Here is a 22,304-nt window from a genome sequence, read left to right on the forward strand (position 1 = left end):
AGTAACATGTGTATGCATAGATGTATCATGCACAACTATGTGCATTGCCATCAATTGTTACAGTAATATTCTAAGAAGACAAACTCTTGAGACTTTGCCAAATGAGCTTGCATTTTTCATTCATGAAAGCCCAAGTGTCAGGGTGGCTCACAGCCACCACCAATCCAAGCAACAAAGTTCAGAGCCAGGTCCACAGCCTTTATTCATATGAGTGATCCTTAAATGTCAGTAGAGACAGCAAGATACAGATGCTGGAACAATGCAAGCCCTTGGGCTTGGTTCAGAAGGTAAAAGCTGTGCTCTTCACCTGGTGAGGAGGTGGATGAAGTTTGCTTTCTTTTACTTTTCTGTATCTTGAGTGAAGTGAGAGCTGAGTCATAGTTGCTATAAGCTACAGCATTTTTAAGGTTAAACTTGCATTTAGAGTGGAAAACATAACACTGAGTCTGACAGAATCCCACTGTTCATTTTCAGCTGCTCAGCACTTTAAAAAAATCAAATCACAGAAAAGCTGCCCTGTTTGATTGTTCCTATTACATAATAGCAACATCTTTGGGATTTGAGAGAAGCCATGAGCACCATGTCCCTTACATAACAAATCTAAGTTGCTTTAATCCCTGCTGTGCCACTGCTGACCCTGGGCAGCCAGGAATAGCCTGGGAGTGGTGCTGAGCTCCCCAGGCTCTCCTCTGGGGCTGCAGGATAGCCGTGGAGCAGAGGTCCTTTTCTCTGAGGGGTTTTTTGACAACCGTGCCTGCTGGATTTACAGTCTTTCTTCTAATAGATTGCAAATAGTGCTTGAAGCAGGAGCTCTGTCCTTAAAAATACCTTCCTTGCTCCTCATGAGTTGACCTGATCCTTTGCCACTTCCATTTTTTTTTCTGAAACATTAGCATTTACCTCCATTTCCAGTTGAAAACTGGTCATCTTATGGTTTTGGTACCTTTGTTCCTGTGCTAGTTTAAAAAAAAAAAAAAAAGAAAACCAATGAAAAAGCCCCTTAAAAAACCTTAAGTCTAGATCAGACCTTTGGAACAGGTCCTTGTGAGTATTTCTCCCATCTCTGGGATGGTGCCATGTCTTGATGCCTTGAGGGATGTGCTGGGCTTGCCAGGGTGGGTGCTGTGGGGGAAGAGCTGCAGCCAGGTATCATTCTGAGGTCAGGGGACACCTGTGATCCCCCAGCTTTGGTGGGGTGTAGGGGCCTTGCTCCTGCTCTGTGATTTCATGGGGTGGGTCTGGAGGTGATGGATGGCTCACAGAGCAGAAAGGAGGCTACTGGGAAAAGTTTGGGGCTTGGTGTCTATGCAGAGGGTCTGACCCTTCTGTCATAAATTGTCATTAATTAAATTTTCTTATTTAAAATGGGTGAAACAGTGTGGAAGAGCAGCTCAGCCGTGCTCAAGGAGTGTGTGTATTGCTGATCCTGCCTCACTATCTCCAGGGGAGAGCTCTGCACTGCCCTGATCACCTGGGCTGCCTCGGGTGTAACTGGGAGCATTTGAAGAATGATGATGTGAAAGAAGCAACATTGGTGGATTGTTTGGGGGGAAGGATTGAGGTAGCTGTGCACAGAGACCTATCTAATTGAAACCGCAGGGGAATGGAGATGGTGGCTAATGAGGCTGAACACACAACTTAATTTAACTGAGTTATTTGAAAAGAAGTAACTCGTTGTTGGGGAATGGAAGATGGGGGAAAAAAAGGTAAAATGTAATTAGATTTTCCTCTAACTTTTCTCCACTTGGTCTTTACCACAAGGAAAAAAAGACTGTCATGATCTCCCCTTCCTCCCTTGCCTCTGCTTCCCCATTCTTTCTCTCTCTCTTCCCTTTTCTCTATTATACTGTCAGGTCTCATCTAAACTCCACCTGCTCTGCTTGTTCCACAGTAAAATCCTTCGACTTGGTCTTCCATGCACGCATATGTTTTAATTCTTCACTCTAATATCTCCCATCTCTTTCCCATAATAATATAAATAAATGCACATCACTGACATAATTAAGAAAAAAAATCCCAACCCAAAACCTTTTTCACCTCTTTATATCATCTTTTTAATCTGGTCAGTGCTACTTGAGAGAGCCTGTTCTTGTTTCATCTCTGAATCTCAACAATCTGGCTTTGGTGTTTTTTTTACCATTGGTTAAAAGCACATCTCATGACTTCTTATCAAATCTCAGGACTGGCTTTCTTTCCTTCTCTGCCTTGACCTGTTGTCTTTTGACATAACACACATTCTCTGATTCACAATGTTTAGTTTTTGTGATTGTTATCTTTTCCTGACTTCTGTGAGAAGCTCCTTCTGTAAGCTTTCTGGATGATCTTCCTCACCCTTTCTTGTTTTTCTTCTTTTCTTCCATACTTTCTCTGGATGATCTCATCACAAGCAAATGTAGCTAAATCTTCCTGAGCAACACCACATCACCCATATCACATCAAAATGTGACAAGTAGCACAGAGTGTCTTTAAAACAATTATCTCTGTAAATATATTAAAACCCAACTGGGTGGAATCTGTGCTTCCCCTTCAGTTTCTGTACCTAAATTTGACTTCAGTCTTGACTTACTCTAAAGATATTCCAAAGGAAGAGGAACAGAAAATGTGGAGTTTGTTTCACTAAGGTTTTGTATCTTCTTCCCCTTTTAAGAGTAGGTGCATTGCTTTGCTTCACTCAGTGCTAAGGCAGATCAGCTTATCTGTGAGCTAATGCCAGGAAACTTGGACAGGATCCTAATCAGAAGAGCAGGATGTTTAATCTTGAGCACTGTGTTTACAGAAGATTTGATGGTGTATGCCCTTGTTACCTACTCTAGTTCTAATGAGTCTTTTGTTTTGGTTTTGTTTTTTCTTTCCTTTTTATTTTTTTAAGGTTTCCACCTTAAAAAGACTGTCTTCTAAGGCAAACTATCACCAATGGAAGAAAAACTTGTTTTTCCATCATTTTGGGTAAGTTTGTCTTTTGTATTATTAAAGTCTGATTTCATCTTTTAAATGTACTTGCCACCAAAGAACTCTTTCAAGAAGTCCTTGATTCTTTTTGAAAAGTGCTATTTTATCCAATGAAAATTCCATTTAATGATTGTGTAAGCAGTAGAGATAAAGGTGATTTCAAAGCAGACCATGAGGCTTTTTTACTGTGGAAAATTATCTAACAAAAATAGACCTTCGCTTTCCTAATGTTTTTTGTTAGGCACAGTGTACACTGAAGATATGACTATGCAAACCATTGTGCTATATATATCTAAAGTAAATCCTGTTACTTTTTGAGGCATTGTAACAATATTTGAAGGTAGTCTTACATGCTTGGGAAGGCATAACTTTGTCAGCGGGGAGATGACTGTGACATAGGTCCTGGTAAAACTGTGCTGAAGTGGCATGAGGCTGTGCTCACGGTGAGCATTAACAATGCCTGCTCAAGCCTCTGTGTATGCATCTCCCATGGCCAGGCATGATCCTGTCCCTCAAGTGATAAAAAACCAGTTTGATTGGACAAGTTCAGACATCAACATGGCATAAGCATTCTGCTGGGGAGACCCAAAGTCAAAAGCAGTTTCTCTGGCATCAGTCACTAATACTGTGATTATGGCTGGGAAATAAGTGATTGAACTGGGTCACTGTCTTCTGGGTGGCATGTACATCCTGCAGCAGTCAGATGGCTAGACACCAAAGAAGAGAAATCTTGTGTTTATGGGCCCACAGGTGGCTTGTGATGCTCCAGCCCTGTGTGTTGTCCCACGTGAAAGAAGAGCATGCACAGTGCAGTGCACATCATCTCTTTGAGGACAACATTGGAGGACACTGATGCAAAGATTGTATAGAAATATTTTTAAATGCATTTCCATTGTTACAAACGGCACTCATTTAAAAGTGGTTGTAACTGTGCCTACTTATCATTGGGGTGTAAGTCTTTTTTGCAATTTTGGTGCCTGCTGCAAAACTGGAAGTATAAAGTCTCCTGGCCTATTCCAGAGCTGTTTCCAGGAATGGCATTTCCCAAACCCTGTGTTTTGTTTCAAACAGACAGAATCAAATAATATTTGGCAGGGATAATGTAACTTTCACCTCTTGTACTGATCTTGGAGCATGGCTTAGGAAGATGATGGATATATGAGCACAACCCTAATTGCATGAAATTAGTGCTGGTCACAGCTGTGCCTGCTAGGAGGCTTTCTGATATGCCATGGAAATACTGTTCAGGTAGTGTTACTGTTAATAACACTTCCTTAGGAACAGGTCAAAGTGATCTACATGGGGAGGTGTGGATCAAGAGTTTGATACTGCCCCTCCCTATTTGTGCATAGGGATAGACTTTTGCTCCTTTCAGCCAAAAAAATCAGAAATTCAGGGAAGTGACTTGATAATATTTTAATAGTCATCCAGTAATTTATCACTGGATTACAGCTGAAAACCCATAGAAATACTCAAGACATCCCTGTATCAGATGAATTAACCATGATTCACTTATTGCATTAAATTCCCGAGGGATTAATAATGTTTGGGTCATCGTTTCCCAGGCTTATGAATTTAAAGACCAAAAAGAACCACATGAATATCTATTCTTCTTGCCTGCTCTGTGGAGGTCAGAGGAATTCATAGTATTTCAGTAGTAGTCCTTTGATTTTTATTTAGCACATCTTTCTGAAAGAGACCAGGTCTTGATTTAAAGGGTACCAGTAGTACTCAATCTACTATGTCACCATTACATTTTTTCAGTAAATAATGAGCCTTGCCTTCCAAGACAGTCTGTATCTCTTTTGGGCTTCTGAGTGTTGTACTTCACTTTTTTTCCCCTGCTGGACTGACAAGGATTCTATTATCAGGATGTTGATTCTCTGCATAGTTATCCATTTAGCTAGTCACTTTTGAAATTCACTTGCTATGAGCCATGTTGATTTAGTATGGTGAATCTTTTAATTCAGGATTTTATGTATAGCATGACTTTAAATCACTGTGTAGTGTGAAATTAGGGCTAGAAATACGTCCTGTCAGCACATACCATTATCAAATGATGATGTCACTGCATACAAATGATCGGATTTACATGACCAGGCCTGTTTTCCATACAGCTGTGCTGATTGGTGTTAATTATGTGACTGTCTTTCAATGCCTTATTGATTGTGTCCCATGCTAATCTTTCCCTGCTGTTGCTTATTACTGATGTCAGTCTAACTGCTTGATAGGTGCTTTGCTTATCCCACTTAACCTTTGTAAATGCTGCTTTGATAGTCTTTCCAGTCACCAGGAACCTTTAGTGCACCTATGGCTTTTGAGAGTCATTGCATTAAAAGTTATTGATTCATCTGCCCTCTGCTCTTGAATGCAGGGTTTAAACTGAGGGGCTACTTAAAGCTCTCTCAAGTTATAGTGGTATCATTATCACTGTAACAAGTGAATAGGGCATCTTGCATCTTTCTGAATGCAGAGAAGTAGTTGTCAAATCTGTCTTTTTCTGAAATTTTTGGTAATTTTTGTCTGGAATGATCAACTATTGACGTAATTGCTTGGCATTCTCTTATTCTTGTTCATTTAGGGGGAAGCTGATATTGCTATAAACCTCACCATAGTTTTTTACTGTTTTTTTTCTTCCATTGTTTGCTTGCATTTCTGCAATGTTAATTTGTATTCATTGCTAACAGTGGCTTTCCCCCATCTGTTATGTACTATGCATTTGTTTTACAGATTTCTCTTCTGCTGCTTTCACTCTCTGTAGCCAGGACTCTTCAACCATAAAAGCTTCCTTTCATGTCTGTAGCACAGTGACTTTCCTTTTTATTTTTGGCATGTAATAAAGCATCCCTTAGCAGGTCCTTTTATATTTTTGTATGTGACTATTTTCCCCTGCTCAGTTTAGCATGTGATTTGTTTTTAATTTTGAGAAATGGCCTTTCTAAAATACCCAAACAAATAAATATTGATTAAGATTGCACATTGTTTTCCATTTGAAAAAGAAATTAGAGCATTGCCCTATGCCTGTATTGAAACACAATTTTCTGGTTAGATGGTTTACCTGTATCCCGTAGGACTCCAATATAACATCAGCTAGAGTTGATTTTACTGCTCGCTTGTATTAAGCCATGACTAAAATTTGCAGACTTTCCCAAAGCCACACTTTTAAAGAAGTCCCTCCAGAACAGATTCTCTGCTAGAATAAAATTCAATGTGACAATATTTTTCATGCCTTTGAGGACACATGCTTGAGAAATACCTCACTTTATGGATTTCTAGTAGACCTCAGCCTTTCCTTCGGCTTGTCATTTGCCAGCATTCCATATTCTGTTTTCCTTCTTGGACATGTATCCATGGCTTTATCTTCTCACCCTTTTTCTCATAAATAAGTACAGTGCCTTTTAGTGTTTTAAGTTTTTTAAAATTGTGTGTTTGTCTGTTACCTTCTTAACCTTTAAAAGAATTGAGCTTCCTTTTTGAAAAAAGCAATTCTAATATTTACTGAAATGAAGCCCAGCCATTGCCATTGCAAGCAAGCTTTCAGGGGAATGAAGTGTTTGCCCTTTTAAAAGAGAAGCTATTCAAATACCACGGTACGGTGAAAGAATTGCTTTCTATTTCTAGCTCTGCAATGCACCAATCACAAGTATTTTGGCCATTCGTTTTGACATGGGAGGCTCTTGTTTGCTGGTCAGACCTCTTCAGTTGGCAGCTCCCAGCCCATGTGGCCTTTTCCAAGCCAGTAGCCACTGCTCAGCTGCTGTGCAGACAAGGCAAACTTCCTGAGCTGGAGTTGATGCTGCAGCTGGCTTTGGGGCTGGCTCTAGAAAGCAGCTGGGGTCAAAAGCTGATAAACCTTCTCTTTTCTCATTCCTTGGGAAGGTCTTGAAACTAAAGTAATGAGAAATGGCTGTTACTGTCATAACCAGGCAAATGGTTTAGTGAAAACAGCACCTAGAAATTAAATTCTCACCAGCAAGTGGCTGGTCAAGGTGGATCTTGCTCTGTTGCTGGAAATGACTCTCACATCTGGACTTGGGGAGGGTCTGTAAGGAGCTGTACAGACAGAGGATAGTTCACATGGGGTGATCAAATGCAAATGCCTGAGAAAAGCACAGTAAAATACTGAAATGTGTCATTACACAGGTATTTTGACAACTAAGTGCCATGAGTGGAGAACCTGTAGAATGACTCACTTTATGTATTCAAGTGGGTTATGAAAGCCTTACTCAGCACTGGTGAGGCAGCACCTCAAATCCTGCGCTCAGTTCTGGGCCTCTCTCTGCAAGAAGGACATTGAGGTGCTGGAGTGTGTCCAGAGAAGGGAAGTGGAACTGGGGAAGGGTCTGGAGTGCAAGTCCTGTGAGGACCAGCTAAGAAGTCTGGGGTTTCTTAGCCTGGAGAAAAGGAGGCTCAGGGGAAACCTTGTTCTCTACAACTGCCTGAAAGGAGGGTGTAGCCAGGTGCAAGTTCTCTCAGGTAGCAGTAGGACAAGAAATGTCCTCAAGTTGCATGAAGGGAGGTTTAGATTGGATATTAGGAAAAGCTGCTTCCTAGAAAGAGAACAGCCTGGTCTGTTCCAGCCATTGGAACAGACTGCCCAGGGAAGAGGTTGAGTCACCATCCCTGGAGGTATTTAAAAAATGTGCAGGTGTGACACTTCGGGACATGGTTTAGTGGTGGACTTGGCAATGCTGGGTTAATTGTTGGACTTGATTATCTTAAGGGTCTTTTCCAGCCTAAACGAATCTATGATTCTACATCTCAAGTTTGTTTTACCATCTATAATCACACCATTACTGACTTGTTTCTAAGGAGCAGCATCCCAGCTGGAAACAAGTGCACTGAGAAGGAATTAGCTTATAGATGTTTTGGGACAAGAGAACTGTTTTTATTCAGCATTGTGTGGCTTAGTAGAAGGATACCTACTCCAAAAATCCTTCAGTACAAAGGATTAGTCAAATAAAGTGAAGTATATAAGCAAGGGTTAAGAAATTATTTCTTTGCAATAACAGAATAGCAACAACTTCATAAGCTCCTGGTTTAGCCTGCTTAAATGAAGTTACTTGCAAAGAATCTTCTGATATGTTAATTATATTATTCATATTGTTTTTCTGAACTTCAAAACAAAGAGTGACCTGGATTTCAAAGTAAAAGTGCATGAAATCATGTTGTGCTTATTTTTCATAATTAATCATGTATAAGCCAATTTTATGGCAAAACAGATAAATGAGGTGTCAGAATATTTGTTTGTAAATACTTGGCTTCAAGATGTTAGTGCAATTTGGTTCTTAGTTTCAACAAATTTCAGTCTATCAGTTTAGGATGAAAGCACAACATGTTAACAAATACTGCAGTTAAACTCTAAATGGATATACTGTAACTGGAACATACATTTGCTTTAGTTACTGTAGTGTGTGTTCTAAAACAGACAGAAAAGCCACAGTGAAGCATTTGACTAATAACAAATGCCCATGAACATCATATGTGGGTCATTTTGCATAGTGAGGTTTAACAGTTGATGATATGTGCTTTGATTTTAAATAGGATTTTTCTGAAGTCTACTGAGAAGTGTCATGGAAAGGTATTATTTTATAGCTCACTTCAGTTGTCTTTCTACCCCTGTTAAACAAGTCCTGGCATTTAGTATGTTACATACACTGTATGTTAAGATTCACCATTACTCTTCTAGCTAGTGCTAGTTTGAATCTTATGGCTCTTCCTCCTAAAGCTGCCAAGTGGTAGAGGACATAGCTCCAATGAGAGAACAATTTAAACTTTCTCAGTGAACCAGTTTTGAGAAGAATTTTGCTCAAATGCGGAGTTTCACACTGAGGCAGCGTGATTAAAAGCCTATAGGGGAATCAAGCATGGGAATGGTTTTAAAGAAGATCAAGAGGACTGAATGCAATTTTTTCTTCAAATGATATAATTAAAGAAACAGCATCCTCATTAGCATAACACACTAAATGATAAAAAGAATTGGACAGATGCCTAATCTTGAAATGCTTCTTAATTTACAAGTATACATTTTAAAAAGAAAGCAATTGAGGTCTGTTCTTTCTAGCTGCCTGCCTGAATCATTGAAACTGCTGCTTATATAACTTACCATCTCAAAGAGGGACAAAACACACAAAAATTAATCATGTATTCCAGGATACCATCAATATAATGTCAGTTACACATGTGTATATATGCTAGAACATCCACAATGCTTGAGGTCATCTGAAATTGTATGCCTACCAGACAAAAGTACACATTTGAGAAGATTTTTCTCAACTGGGGCCATATACAGCCCCAAAGCAGTCCAAAGGCAGCTAGCATAAAAACGAAACACTTTTTTTTTATTATTGTTGATTTCGACATTAATTATCTGGAAGGTGATTGATCTGAGTTTATGTTGAGTCACAGAGGAATGTATTTGAGATTCCCATCAAATTTAGTTTTTGAGGAGAATTTTTATGAATTCTTGCAAAAATAGGTTTGTGGTTTTAATGAATTTGTGAATCAAATGTGTCAAGAAGAAGGTAGCATTTATGTTGATGCCTCCATGACTTGCCTATATTCTATTCTTGTCCAATATAAGCTGCAATTCTGCAGTTTCTTCTTCTCTTTAAGTTTCATCCTACTTCTGTTCCTTTACCATCACATCTATAGGCTCCCAAAGGCTTTTGAGATGAAACAAAAATCTTGTGAAGTCTCAGAATTATGTTGCCATCTGTGAATGTGGGGAGGTTCCTTAGACTGTGTCCAGAGTGCTGAACAAGAGGCAGGTACGTGGCAGGGAGGGATTTATTTGCCCTTCTCTATGTGGAGAGTTGTTCTGCACTACCCAGCACTCAGCTCAGGGTCTCCTCAGGGACCCACAGTGCTTTGTGCAACACACTTATTGTTCCATGTGCATTTTTTTTCCAGTAAAAATTTGTGAAATATGGTGATCACCGGAATATTTAGGCACACAGGTTCAGCAGTATTGACTTTTGAATTATTCCACTTACAACCTCAATGCAAGGCAGAGGCTGGCTGCAAATGAATGTCAGTTTTTCTAGCTGGAAGCAAACCTCCTTTTCTCTAGTCCTACAGCTTCTCAGATGGAGAGATTGGAACCACCACTGTAAAGCTGCTGTGGCAGCCAGAGAGCAGAGAGGTAGGCTGCAGTAGGCAGTCTCTACAATAACAGTATACCGCTCCTCTGGAGCTTATGTATTTTAGTAAGTACAAATCCCAATTTAATGTTAGATAAGGAAAAATCATCCACTGATGAGTAAATTGACAGGTCACTCTAGAAAGTCAGAAGATCTACTGGCAATAATGTTAATGTTGTTGCAGGCTGGGTTTGTGTTTGGCATCAAGACTGCTAAGAAAATATTAATACTGCTCAGAAGATGGCATGGCAGGTAACGTGCTCCGTTTTTGTCTTGACCTTTGGAGTAATTTGGAGCCAAAGACCTGTCTGTTTGATTTTTCTTAACACATTGAGCTGAGTGTGATCCCTTTATATCCTGCTAGTCTTTTATATATGCTGAAGTAGTAACTGTGAGGCTGCAGAGTTCTGATCTATAAAAGGCAACACTATTGATCTTGCTGATACAAGTTCAAAGCACTGTCTGGAAATACATATGATAGTTCTAGAGAATGAATCAATGGTGTGCATTTTTGAGGCAGTGCTGTATCTCATTCAGAACTGTGGTTGCCCCCAGAGAGTTGCTAATACTAAGATGTGAGCATCCCTGCATTTAGCTGATCTGATCACTGGTAGCACTTCAGCCATTCAAAATTCAGTATTGCAGTCTGTAGGACTCTGCAGACTTTCTCAGGGTTTTCTGTCCATGCAACCCTGTTCTCTGCATACTGTGCCTGGGGCTGCTTCATTTTGCATGAGGTGTAGGATAGAGGGTGACCCTTCCTCATCCACTTTTGGGATCTAAAGGTGTCCTTCGCTGGCACAGTATCTGGGATTCTTTATCAGTGAGAAAGATAAAGACAGGGTGACATGGAGCTCTGTAGCTCTGTGGCCATGGGATCTAGTTAGAGTGTACTTTTTGTACTTTTCAATTCCTCCCCAAACAAGACATTGTTATCTAGTTTGTGCTCATGGAGAGCTTGTTATAACTTGTGTGAGCAGTAAGGAACAAGACTGAAACAGTCTTCCTTGTTTTGTTTGTTTGTTTTTTTCTAGTCGATTACAATGATATTCATTACAGTCCTACTAATTTTTCTTCTGGATCTCCTGATATTTCATGATGTTTTTAGTGCTGATTTGCATACATGTTATTTATACATATGTGTATAAGCTTTTTCTAATACCTACAATTTGAGGAGAAAAAGCAATGCAACTGTTCCTAAAATCTGAATTAACAACTGACAAATAAATGTGTTGTAATTTATTTTTGATGATGGTTTGGATGAGTGACTCATAATTTTTAATTGCAAGGTTTTTCAATGCAAAATTTGTTCTACTGTTATTTATTTTACTTACTCTTACAGGTAAATAGATGTAGACTGTTTTGTTTTTTTTCCTGCTGTAAGTTCATAGGCTTGTAGCCTGGCATGTATATTTTTCTAGAATTCATATAATTCCTGTCAGATGTCATCTGTTTACATTTGAGCTGCAGTTACAGATTGGTGTTCTACTGTTGGGATCCATCGCTACAGTAGCTAGGAGGTTTCCCAGAAACATCAGCAATGATCTTACTTTTCCCCTCATAAGGCAAGGGTTTAATTTCTTTCCTACAATGCTTTGCTCTTATTACATTAATTAATACTGGGATATGATACTTCATATTAGTTTTGACTTTTTAAAAAAGAAAAAACTTGCCAGAAACTTATAGTAAACCTTTTGTCTGCCCAAATATTATACAGGGTATTAACAGTTACCACATATAAAGGTGCCCCTAAAGGAGAGAGTGAGGCTGCTTCTTGCGCAAGTGAGTTTAACTCTTAAGGAAGAGGAGGTCTTTGCTGACATAATAAACCATTCAAAAAATAAATGTAGGAAGCTTGGGGCCTGTCCTCCATTTTCTGATTTACATGAGCATTCTTCTTCTGTCTGCCCTGATGCTGTTTAAAATTGGTTCTTCTAAATTGTGGGGCTTTATTAATATGACTTACATTAAAATGCTGTTTCTATGGAGTCAAAAGCATGCTTTGCAGGCTGGTTCCATAAAAAAGTAGAGAAAAAAGTAAATAATTGTTCCACTTTTGAATATAAGATCAAGAATACCTCAAAATCCTTTGTTTAAAAATAAAGGGAAACATGTATGATCTTTCTCCCAGATTCTCCTGAAGAACATATTTGTTATATATGCCTCTTAGGGATTTTCTGAACAGAGGAGGCATGATTTTAGGCATATAGCTGTCTTTAGAATGTGTTTTTCTCAATTTTCACTCACAAAAGGTAATATAAAAATGTCATATATTTAGGGGTTAATGTTATTTCTAGTTTACACTAGAACATACAAATTTGTGAATCTGCCACAGTTTTTAGAGAAACCCACATCCTTCTATTTTTGCAGCAAATACATGTTCTACTCTTAGTAAATTTCAAAGACAACATTGCTAAAATTCCCTGGGCAATTGCCTTGGCATCTGCTAATTTAATTCCCATGTAGTACTGTAATAGGATATAAAGTAGAACTCTGGGGACAACTGATAGTGTTGAGTGAAGATGAAACTCTAAAGGATATGAAAAAGGATTGCTCTGGTTTTGCTGCAAGTGGTGATGAAGGTGTAGAAGAAAGTTTAGAGGAGTAGATGGAGATACCAAACTTTATCCCAAGTGGGAAGAAATTATTATTTGCAGCCTGTATCATATAAATGCTTGAGATTAAACTTGCTGTGACAGTGTGAGAAAATAGGTATTGACTATCACCACCTTCCACACCCTCAAGGTCAGCAACCAGATTTTTCTTTCCTAAGTCTCTCTTCTGGTCTCCCTCAATTAATCCATGCTATAAATTCCTGGCTTGACTCCCCTACTCATATCAGTTACTTTTACCATCAGTAAAAACCTTCTGGACCTGTTGTTTTTTTGATTTCTCACCTTCCTCCACCTGGGCAAAAAGCAAGAAGAGTATGCTGAGGGTTAGGAAATACCAGGTTGCCAAAAGACTCATCTCCTAACTAGAAGAGGACACAAATTATAATGGACTGTGTGTAGATTCATACTGACATGCTTTGAAAATAATGCTTTGGTTCAATTAGGAGAAAATCTTGTTATTGCTCCACTGACCTGCAGTTATGTGAGGTGGTATCATGGCCATGCAAGTCGGGATAGAGGCAAGAGGGAATGCTTATTTATTCATAAAGAAATGAAGAAGGAAATGGCTCTCTGAAAAATTACTCTATTGCACTTTTTACCATTATTAATGGGTCTCTTCAAACTTTGCTGCACCTAACACATTTTCTTCCTCACCTTTTTCAGCTTTTTTTCTGGAAATAATTAAATGTTCTTGGATTTATATTTCTGCTGTTGACACTGCACTTCACATGAAAAACATTTTATTTGGAAACATGCTGATGTTTTTGCCCAGCCATTACTTTATAAATTCATCCTTTCATCCCCATCCCTGAGTGGGGGAATTTTTTTTTAGCTTCTGGATGGGACAGACCTGGTTTTACCACCTTTCACAGTTGCAGTTACCACTGCTTGGTCAGTTCTTTCCAAGACTATCTGTCTGATGTCCTGCCATGCCATTCTGCACCTTATTGCATCTCTGGTTTCTCTCTGTGAATGGCTCATTGGTATTTCAGGCATGTAGTTAAAATAGATATTATTTTCTTTTTTTTTATCTCTGTACATTTTTCTGTGAAGAGAGTACAGTTGACTACTTCCCACTGTCACAGCAGGGAGTTACCTACACATTTTATTTGAAATCCTGTCACTTTTCCTGTAATACCCATTAGATATTTAGTGCCCCACTTCAGATAGAAGTGCTTTTCTCATCACATCTGTGTACATCAGCCACTCTCCCAGCTGATCTTCCCTGCTGCACCACCTTCCGTGCCAGCCCCCTTTGCTGCCTCTCATCTGTGGCCATGACAGTAGAAAGTTCTTATCCTCAGCCCTGAATGCCCTTCACATCTTTACCTGATCCTTGGCCGCTTTGGTGCCTCACTCATGAACCACTTGTCAGTGGACTCTAACAGAGGCACTATTATGTTTGTTACATTTAAACGGATTTTATTTCCACACACTGGGAACTGGTGAAGTGGAATGGGGACTCTGGTAAAAATAGTTTTGTTGTAATGTAGTTTACTGTAATGAGTTTTGTGCATGGTCAATAGCGGCGGGTCAGTTCTGATCTTGTGGGGGATTTGTTTTTTTTTTTCCTCCTAATTATGAAGAAAGTCACTAGCAACAATGTTAAAGATTTCAGTTTTCTGCCCTTAGATGCAAGCCCTTCCTGGAAATGAAAAATCTCAAAGATGGACAATTTATAAAGTGAACTCCATGGATTCACTTCAGCATTTTGGACTTTCAAGAATAAGCAAGAAAACTACTTGGGGCTTGAATGTCTCATCTGGCTTTGCACTGAGTCAGCCCCAGCAGCTGTACCACAGAGTAACACCTGAGTTATACAGTGTTCACGCTGAATTTAAAGGGATCCAGAAGAACCATCAAGTCCAGCTCTTATGTGAATGGCCATTTATGGACTCCCAATTTGCTGAGGTGGGGTCTTTGATTTGACACTCTGAAATTTTCTGTTTTAATATGGGCTGGCTGAAGAGGGGCTTTAAATCACAAAATAATAATGCAGAATGACACTCTGAGAAGTGAGGCTTGTCAGGAGTCTTATTGGCTTCACTAACCATTTGGATGCATCAGACTACAGATCTGGTTCTGCCAGGGTCTGATGGCTTTTGCTCAGCTTTCATGTTTGGAGTAGGATGGTGGGAATCCAACAACTATCTTTCTTTTCTAAATCCTCTGAAAGGTGTTGTCATGGGTGTCAAGTATCCATCAGATCATCCTGTCCTCATCAGTGAGAACAGAAATTCTTCTTGGGGCTTGCAGGCACTGCTTCAGAGGCATTGTGTCCTGCCTGTAGGAGATGTCCCTGCCCATGGTGACAGATGTTGGGCCTAGGTGATCTTTAAGGTCCATTCCATCCCCTAAACATTTTATTATTTTTCCTTTCTTTTATTTTTTTTAATCTGCTTTTTCTTATTGCCTTCAAAAGGCTGTGTGACTTGGCTGGGAATACAGTTTTCACAAGCTTACAAGTTCCATTCAAATTTCAGTGGATTGAGCCCATTAGGTCTTCATTATGAAGACAGTATTATGAACACAGTCTGTGTCCTCAGGACACAGCTTTTTTATAAAAACCTCCAGGCTGCACCTCATAATATACCAAATTTTATTTCACTTTTTAAATGTTATTAAAAGAGTTTGGATTTTACCTTAAATTTCTAGCTTATAATATTGCAAGCTGCATTGAAGGAAAGGGTGCTGCTACTGTAAAAATCCAACTGGCTTATGCTGTGTTCTTGGAGTAGAGTTTTTTTACCAGCTGGAATTACAAAAATTGTCCTTGCCACTTCAACCAAGGGAAGAATCAATGGCACTAATTCTGAAAAAAATGCACCTGCAAACCATCGGTAGGACAATATCCTGAGACAAGTTCCACAGCACAGAGTGGAGTTGATAGTCCTGGAGTCTCATGTATTAAGTGTGGAGATCTGTCAGAGCTGGAGCTTCCCTTTGCAGAATGTCTGGTTGTTTACGTATGACTTGAGGGCTTTACTAGGAGGAGCCATCACTGAGCACCTTCTCAAGTGCACTGGTCACCCTTCTGAACTGGAACATCACTTTTATTTCAGGAGAGAGGCTATACACACATGACATAGAGCAGTGCAGAGGTTCTTCTTTGCCTTGAATTGCCCAAAACTGTAAATGGTCACTCTTCACTAGAGAACACGGTTGGTCTCCATTTGTAGTAAAGCTGGGCCTTGCTGATTAGTCTACAAGCCCTCTTGCAGGCACCATTTCCTTTATCCAACCCCACACTCCGTAAGGGAACAGCCTGTCTTGTGAGAGCAAATAAATATAGGCAATTTATCAAAGTTATGTGGAAAAGTCTATGCCACCTCCTGTTCTTGGTGTAATAAAAGAATTTGTGCCCAATGAAATATCTTTAGAGAACAGAAGAAATCTTTATTTTGCTGCTGAGAAGTTGGCTTCCTGCTGATCGAGTGAATCTCAGCCACCCCTGCTGCTTATTAACTTTTATACTCCAAGAGTTCATTTTGAGTGTTCTCTTCTGAGAGGTCAGAGAAAATTGCCTGGGATATGGAGAGCAGGGAATATGAAAACATCTCTGGTTAATGCAATATGTAATCCTCTTTGATCTGATATCAGTGATAAGCGGATCCTTGATCTGTGTGTACTACGGTCCTTTTTGTTGTCAGGATATTCTGTTAGCACAATGACTAATGCCTCCCTTCCCAACTACATTAATGCTTCTTATTTACACAGCTTAAACTCTTTATTCTTGATGGTAACTGATCATTTAGCAGACTGGCTGCTGGCATGGCTGGGCACTGCAGATTGAAGGAGAGTGCTCTCAGTGACACAAATCATTACACAAGCTCTGGCCCCGGCTGCTGGGAATTGTGTAAGAATAACGTAAAAATATCTGGCACACTAAGGCTGAAAAGCATAGAACTGAGCCACTTGCTCTGCTTAACTGTAAGTGTTCAGAGTGTCTTTCAGCATGATCTTAAGCCACAGTAGACGTATTGAGTAAAACAAAATCTCTTAGCAAAGCTGAAGGTCTTTCATAGTGAAATGTTCAAGAGAGTCCTTGACAGCTTCAGCTGTGTCCTAGGATGGTACTTATCATTTGTTTTTCTCATGATTTAGTGAAACAATCAGTGCAGTATGACTGCAAGCATGGTTTAAATTTAAGTGGAAATACAGAAGAGAAGGCAAGAAACTGAGGTTAGAGAAAACAGACAGGAAAGGGTGAATAGGTGCAAAAATTGAAAGAAGTCTAAGGGGTGGCAGAAATAAAACTTGGAGGGATGATGAAGAAGTAAACTTCAGGGACCCAACAAAAGCTTTCAAAGAAGGTGGTGAAGTGGTCTGCAATATGTTAGAAACAGCTACTGCTCAACACAGGCTTCATCTCAATGGTGCGTGTTGTAGACTTAGAAGAGTAGAGCTGGAAGGCACCCTGAGACACCATCTTTTACATGTGCGCACTCTAAATGTTGCTGACCCATTTTCACATGCACTGATGAGAGTCCATGGCACTCACTAATTGCATGGGTACTCTTTTAGACTCTGCTCAGGCATTTGGAAATATTTAATTGATATCAAGCATGACTGGAGGTTGAATCCAGGTACTAGGATAGTCCCCTCAGTAAAAGTAACTTGAAAAGTAACCATGTGTGTACATCAGACACCAGTATTGCAATGGTAAAAACAATCCTTCAAGAGGAAGTGTAACAGTGGCACTGGGAATAATTTAAACTTCAAGAGCAATAGAATTGAAGTTTGTTTTTGTTGAAGGACACTTTGGTTTTTAGCATCCACAGAATTGCCAGAGGAAGGTAGCTAGAGAAAAGGACATTAGTAATTAGAACCTCTTACTCAGTATTTTGTAGTTTTGGTTCTTACTGGAGATGTGTGACTGGTGTGATTTATCATCTTTTGCCAGGTTGGCAGACATCCCCATATTTGAATTATTGGTCCTTAAAACTGGAGCTACAACAGACAAGTCTTATCATGTTAATATGAGTTCTTATGCAGTGTTATGAGTACTTATAGAGTTTTTCTTGTATGCAGAATATGTTATCATGTCCAAATAGGAGTATCAGCAAAAATAAGGGTAGGAAGAAGCTGTTTCTGAACTATCTGGTATTACACTTCCACTGTGTTCAATTAATTTTAGAGAATTTTCTTATGAGTGCTGGGAGCTCCAATCACCCTACATTCTACCATGAAAGCAACGGGACAGTCTTTAAAATCAAATGTTGATTCAGGAGAAAAAGAGCAAATCCCTTTCACACAAAGAAATGTTGCATTTATCAACTAACATGTCTATGAAACACTGTACATCAAAAATTAGTAGAATTTTAAAAACATGACAATTTTATGTGTTTCAAACCCACAGAATTATGTGAATAGTTACAAAACTAGTAGAACTACTGAAGCTTGGTTTCTATTGGATTTATCTCTCATGATTAGTTCACTTTTTACTGAGTTGTACCAAGCCCTTTTGTACAGAGAAGCCACACAGGGAAGAGTCCTTGGTGATGCTGGAATTGCTGTGGAAACATCAGTCATGGTAGCACCTCATTAGGCAGCAGACAGTCACCATGGGAGAGAAACTGTGACAAAGAGATTAATTCCTTGGTGTATCATAAAATACTTATTCCAATTGAGGCTTTCTCATTATGAAGGAAAAAATTTCCCATGAAGACTTTCTGTTGTCACATGAAGTGAAAGCAACTTTCTAGGCTTTCCTCAGCTATGCTCCCTGATCACCAACTTTCACAAAACTTGTGGGAATTCAGCACTTCTACCACACTTGCTTGAAACTGGCCAGGAAATTAAAAGGAAGACAGGTCATGCATATAAACTGCAGTAATTTAGGATGCACTTGGACATAAAGGAAACTCTTACATGTAAGAGCTCATTTGGTCTGTAATGGCTGGATCTGAGGCTATGGGGTCATAGAGGAGGGAAATGTTTATTCCTTCTATGCTCTCTGCATTGCTCTTATGTCGTCCTATGAAGTATGGCTCATACTGACATTGGACATAGGATGAGAAGCCAGATGGCCTTCAGCTCTGATCTGAGAGGGCAACTGCTATAAAACACCTTCAAATTCCTTTATAGAAAGATGATTAAAGCTTAGAACACCCCAGTGGATGGGCATTTTAATACAGTAGAAGGTAGGCAGTAACCTAACCCTAGTTGGCAGGTTCCTCAGAAAAGCTAGAGATGAATGTGTGTGGAGCAATTAAGGAGCACTTCTGGACCTCACAATGGCTTTGACAGCTTTGACAATTTTCCAGCTCAAGGATTTTCATCTTTATGAGCATGGTAGATCATACAAACCTAAGAGCAAATGAAAAAAAAAATCCACCCCCAAAAAGCTGTTCCACAATTGCATGTGAAGTGCAGTATGGACAATTAGAAATTCTCTCCTAGACACTTTCTATTCTGTAATGGCAATTATGTATTGATGTCAGAGGAAAACTAACTCTGATGGTGACCGTAACTTGCTACTTGTACAGGCTGTTCTAGGCAGTAACTGAATGTGAATGCTTTCACTTCAGACAAAAGATAAATACACAAGTCTATTGAGATAAAATATGCTTATTTCTGAAGCAGAGCAGTGATGATGTTTTTTTCAGAAGCTATGATTTTAAAAAAAACCCAAACAAAAAAACCCAAACCCCTCCTTTAAGATGTAGAATTTCATTTTTTTTAGTCATGGTTTAGCCCCTAGTCAATCCCTCACGCATTCCCCACCAGCAGGACTGGGGAGAGAATTTGAAGAGTAAAAATGAGAAAACTTGTGGGTTGAGATAGACAGTTTGATAGGGAAAGCAAGACCTGTTCATGCAAGCAAAGAAAAACAAGAAATTAAAATCGTCACTTCCCATGGGCAGGCTGATGTTCAGCCATTTCCAGGAGAGCAGGGGCCCATTCCTCAGAACTGTGACTTGGGAAGATAAACCCCATCACTCCAAATATCCCTCCCTTCTTCCTCCAGCTTTATATGCTGAGCGTGATTCCAGATGTGGTTTGGGATATCCCGTTGGCCAGCTGGGGTCAGCTCCATGTGCACCCCAGCCCACTCACGGGTGGGGTGAGAGGCAGAAAAGGCCTTGACCCTGTGTAAGCCCTGCTCAGCAGTAACCAAAACATTCCTGAATTACCAACACTTTGTTTTTCCCAGCACAAATCCAAAACACAGTCCAGTAAGCAGCTACTGTGAAGAGAATTAGCTCTATACAGGCCAGAGCACAACATGCTTGACATGCAAGTTCTTTGTAGAGAAAGAAAACATTTAATTTTTTTATTTCTAGTGCTGTTACATCTGCTCTTGGGAGCTGCTTGGGTTCATGGTGCTCTTGTATCTATTTTTGGAGATATCCCTTTTTGCTTGCAAAAGGGTTTGTGTGGGTTTTTTTTTTTGGCTGTTGCTAGCTTGACTGATGAGGAGTGCTGGTATCTGTCACTGGTTTGTTTCCTAGAGGAAAACTGACTCAGTGGTCTTTATGGAAGACCTTATATAATGATAAGTCATTATATGAGTGGAAGGTGGAAGAATGTCCTCCTAAAACTATACTGGGAAATAAGCTGTATGTGTATTGTTGCCTTTTAAGGAGATTTCCAGTTAGTTTTCAAAAGTGTTAGTTCCTGGTAGAAGAAAGACTTTAAGACAGTTTTTTCACTTGGGGTGCTGGTGAGGAAGATCAAACATACCAGGCAGGTTTTTAGCTGTGAAAATAATCAGCAACTAAATCCCAGTGAAAATATAAAGTGGTGTTTAGGGACTCTTGTCAAATAAAACAGCTCCTTCAACACCTTTGTAAGTTAAAAATGGGGCACTAAATTTTTTTCAATCATATACTTTGAAAACTGGACTCCAGTTCACTTTTATTTCAACAAATGTAGATGTTAAATCTCAGATGAATAATATGCAGCAGGAAGGCAGATTGTGTTTGCTTTTTGGTGTGTGTGTGGTGTTGTTGTTTTTTTTTTTGTTTGTTTTTTTTTGTTTTTTTTTTTTTTTACTCAGAAATAGCTCTAAATAACTTAAATTCAGTTAAAAGAAGCCCATCTGTTACTGTTCTTGTTTTCTTACCCATCATTTAAATGGTAAATATCAAACTGTAAATACTTCAACTGTGTTCTCCTCTTTGACAAAGAGCACGTGGTAACAGTTCACCTTATTGTGAAAGTAGTGCAAAAAACACAGGACAGATCTGAAATCATCAGCTGCTTGATACAAAGTACTTATTCTAAGCAACTGCCAAAACATTTCCCGCTTAGTGTCTTTAGGTCATAGTTACCTGCTTTTCAGGCTTACTTCTCTGTTAATCTGAAAGGAGGTAACCCTAGCTGATAGGAATGTTTTAGAAAGGAACAGTTTACACCCTGTGAGTTTTTTGAAATGCCCTTTTTATTTTAATGGTCTGCATATACTTTGTTTAATGAGTTTGAAAAGCTTTAATTTAAACTACAGTGGGTGCTCTAGTACTACTGCTGAAGCACTGTCAGGCAACATTGGTTCTTATCCAACAAAACAATATAATCAAAAACATGTGCAGTAATTTTTATAACAATAATGGTTTTCCTTCATGGAAAACAGCAAATAAATGTGCCTGAAGACTCTGCCTGGGCACAAATTATTTAAAGCTTGCTGTTGGGTTTTATTTCACATCAAATTTAAGCTTCCCTTTGTATCTCTGCTGTCACTTGTAGGTTTTATCTTTCTGAACCTAAGGTTTTTCTTTATCAGCCCTATCTCAAAAGACATTTATTTAAGGTTCTTGAGTTTTCCTACCATGACAAACATACTATTTTTTTTCTGATTTTCTGGGGTAGTCAAGACAAATGAAGTGGGATGAAAAAATAATAGGTTTTCTCTGACCAACTACAGTATTATGTGAAGCTACATGTTTGTCTCTATTAGCAAAGAGCACTGCCAGGCCCCAAGGAGAGTCTGTCTGCTGACACTGGGAAGCTGCTGGAGCAATTCCTGACCTGAATTAGACCCCTGCCAAGCAGTTTTCTCCCAGTGGGTTCTCAGGCCTATCTTCAGGAGTTAGAGGGTCAGGACATATCCCCATCAGGCAGCTGCATGCAGTCACCCATTTCAGTCCTATTTTGGAATGTGACCTTATTCCTGGGAAGCTGCTTGGGAATGACTAGTTGAATGGGATAGCTATAGCCTACAAGGTTTCCTCAAGCAACCTGAGCTGGCAGTGCTGGCAGCTGGTGAGCAAGGCAGCAGCTGTGCCATAATAGCAGTGTTTGATCCCACATCTGTATGTGCCCCTCCACTAGGCTGATGCAGTGGTGGTATGGGAGGTGAAGAGTTCTGTGGTGGCACGGCTCCTGTCTGCCCTGCCACCAACACTGTGCTAGAGGTCCTCTGTCCCCTTGCTCTGAAGGAGGTGAGGAAGGTCCCTCAGGACATTCCCTCCTGGACACAGGAGCATGGTTCAGTGGTTGAAGTAATGTAACCCCCTGTGGTAACAAGGGAATCAGAACATGTGTCAGAATGTGATGTTTTCAGGCTCAACAAATTAACAAAATTATTTAAAATGAGGTGGGTGTTTAGTTTGTGGTTTATTTTCCCTTATTTTCTTTCTAAGCACTGAGTTTTTAA

This window comes from Vidua macroura, chromosome 2 (genome assembly GCF_024509145.1).
Source record: "Vidua macroura isolate BioBank_ID:100142 chromosome 2, ASM2450914v1, whole genome shotgun sequence".
Lineage (NCBI taxonomy): Eukaryota > Metazoa > Chordata > Aves > Passeriformes > Viduidae > Vidua > Vidua macroura.